Genomic DNA, 3,329 nt, shown 5'->3' with positions numbered 1-3,329 from the left:
GTTGTTAAACTGACCTAGTTATATCCTATAAATAGTGCTTAATCAATTTCCATTCAACTTGTTTCTATACATGAAAATGTTTTTGGTCTTTGCAGGTACTTAGTTAGAAATGCAATTAATCAGAGAATTGTCAATTACAGAATTTACCTGATGATAGGATAAATTGATAAATAAAAACCTGCCTGACAATGAAATGGGGTTAGGAGACTGCAAAAGAATATGGAAGCAAAAAATGACAAAAGAATGAGAATTTATGATCCAAACACAAAATATTTAGCTTCATGACTGTATAAGAAAGAGAAAGGGGGAGGAGGAGGGATTTGTTGGGAGGATGGGCTTTCTCTCTATTTTGCATAAATTGAAAAATGCACCAGACCAGGAGGTGTGAATCCTACTCCTGGTCTTGGATAATGCAGGCAAGAATATGCTGCTGATGCAGGTGGCATCTGAAGATATCAGCCACACCACACCTACCCAGGGTTTCAATATCAAAAGTGTACAATCACAGGGTTTTAAATTAATGTGTGGGACATTGGTGGACAAAGGAAAATCAGACCATACTGGAGGAACTATTTCAAAAATATCGATACTCTTATATATGTAATTGATAGTGCAGACAGAAAAAAGATTTGAAGAGACAAATCAGGAACTAACTGAATTATTGAAGGAGGAAAAGCTGAGTTGTGTGCCAGTGCTCATCTTTGCTAACAAGCAGGATCTGCTCACAGCTGCCCCTGCCTCTGAAATTGCAGAAGGGCTGAATCTGCACACCATTTGAGACAGAGTCTGGCAAATCCAGTCCTGCTCTGTACTCACTGGGGAAGATGTTCAGCATGGCATGAGTTGGGTCTGCAAAAATGACAATGCAAGGAAGGAATAAAATGTAGCTGGATGGAAACACAAGGAGGTGCAGGAGCTGAATTCAGTGCTGAAAAACACCACTTCGTTTTTCCATCTGTGTACAGCTACAGCTGTTTGAAGAGAGGGAAAAACACAATTTAAAAAGAATCCCCATTCCAGCAGTAGATTTAACTGAACTCTGAGGTCCATATCATTTTTCATAAAAAGGAATTATATTATTTCCTCTGAAAAAAAAAGAAAGACAAAGGCTGACCAGGAATTTAGCCTAGTGGTAGAGTGATTGCTTACATACACAAAGACTCAGTTCAATTTCTTGGTGCCACGTACATAGAAAAGCCAAAGGCAGTGCTCAGAATCTGAGTTCAAACCTCAAGACTGGCAAAAAAGAGAAGGAAGGAAAGAAAGACAGAAAGAAAGAAAGAAAGAAAGAAGAGAGAGAGAGAGAGAGACAGAGAGAGAGAGAGAAAGAAAGAAAGAAAGAAAGAAAGAAAGAAAGAAAGAAAGAAAGAAAGAAAGAAAGGGAGAGAGAAGAGAGAGAGAGAGAGAGAGAGAGAGAGAGAGAGAGAGAGAGAGAGAGAGAGAGAGAGAGAGAGAGGAAGGAAGGAAGGAAGGAGAGGAAAGAAGGAAGGAAGGAAGGAAGAATACTCAACATCCCTGGTCATAAAAGAAATGCAAATCAAAACAACTCTAAGGTTCCACCTCACTCCAGTTAGAATGGCCAGGATCAAGAAAACTAATAACAGATTCTGGAGGGGATGTGGCCAGGAGGGATCATTAGTACACTATTGGTGGGAGTCCAAACTCGTTCAACCACTATGGAAAGCAGTATGGCAGTTCCTCAAAAGATTAAACAAAGAGCTCCCCTATGACCCATCAATTCCACTACTTGGCATTTACCCAATCATCCAGAAACAAGGACACTAGCACAACAATGTTCATTGCAGCACTATTTACCATAGCAAAGATATGGAACCAACCTAGATGTCCCTCAGTTGATGAGTGGATCAACAAGATGTGGTATTTGTACACAATGGAATTCTATGCTGCTGTCAGAAAGAATGACATGGCCCCATTTGTTAGGAAATGGAAAGACTTAGAAAAAATCATATTAAGTGAAGTAAGCAAGACTCAAAGGAACTTAGGCTCAATGGTTTGCCTCATTTGTCATAATCAGTAGAAACCTTGGGCTCTCCTAGCAGAGATTTGCAATAGAGCAAAACCTTGATACAAAAGGCCATATAGTATGACACTAAATGAAAGGACCTCTAGGGTATAGAAACAAAAGCCATTTAATTAATGATTATTGTCCTTAATGTACTATATTATCTCTCATCTCTTTTGCTGTCCCTTGGTTATTTCATATTGTTACAGTATCCCACTTTGTTACCTGATATATCAGATATATTTGTATTTGGTTATTTGAAATTGGATAGGGAATGGGGGAAAACAAGATGAGGGGTGGGAAATGGGGATGAAGACATGTGAAAGGGTATCAATATATGTGAATTAATGCACCTCCTATCTGCCAAATATCATGTAACCCTTCTGTTTATTACAAGAAAAAATATGAAAAAAAGAAAGAAAAAAGAAAGAAAGGAAAGGAAGAGAAAGAAAACCTAGAAGGCCTAGAATTCGGGGCCCTGTGCTTTTCCTCAGCTTTGTCATTGTGGTCGAAGCTCTGTGTGAGTCACCCCTCCACTTGTGGTCTTTTGCTAGTTATTTGACAATAAGTCTCATGGGTTAGTCTACCCTGAAGGGATCTGAAACTGAATTTGCATATCTCAGGCTTCTGGGTAGTTAGGATTATAGGCATGAACTTAAAAACCCCTGGCTGTACAAAAATATGTAGTAATAAAACAGAAAAATAAAGGCATAACAAAATACTAAAAATTGGATATTTTCTTCAAGTTAGAGTTAGCAATACTTCAAAAGCCACCAAGATTTAATGGAGAATTGTATGTAAATTAACAGAGAATATATAGTTCATACAAATATAGTCTGAGCATGAAAATCACATCTTGTAAGAATTAATCATCAAAAATCTATAGGAAATAACTAGTTTAAATTTATTACACATTTTACAACTTTGATGTTATGATTACATTTTATTAAAATGAGTTAAAACTTCTGTATAGGTATGAGCAATAAGAAAAATAACACTCCTTTAAAGGTCATAATTATAAAGAATATTATGTTTTAATATCAACTTTCAAGTACAAATGACATAGATATTCTTTATATTGGTATATATCTTAAATTTTATATTGCAGAAGCACTATGTAAAAGATTTTTGAGGATTAAATAATGACTTTTCTTCCATAAAGGAAATAGATTGGAGTGATTAAACATTGCTGAGAACAGAAGCAAAATAAATCTATATTTGAATTATGTTCTTAACACTTTCTGCCATTCTGATTTTATAAGAAGGTTTTGATACTTTTTTCATATATTTTTATTGTAATTTATAG

The 3,329-nt window shown here is 36.1% G+C and overlaps 1 pseudogene; it reads left to right on the top strand.

The window, feature by feature from the left end:
* The first annotated feature begins 331 nt into the window (after positions 1-331).
* Positions 332-880, top strand: LOC150055402 (ADP-ribosylation factor-like protein 3 pseudogene; annotated as a pseudogene).
* Positions 881-3,329: the final 2,449 nt, after the last annotated feature.

Source organism: Megascapheus bottae, chromosome 13 (genome assembly GCF_031878675.1).
Source record: "Megascapheus bottae isolate mThoBot1 chromosome 13, mThoBot2.hap1, whole genome shotgun sequence".
In the NCBI taxonomy this organism is placed as follows: domain Eukaryota; kingdom Metazoa; phylum Chordata; class Mammalia; order Rodentia; family Geomyidae; genus Megascapheus; species Megascapheus bottae.
The sequence above is the reverse complement of the archived record's forward strand: the minus strand, read 5'-3'. Positions and strand labels throughout refer to the sequence as shown.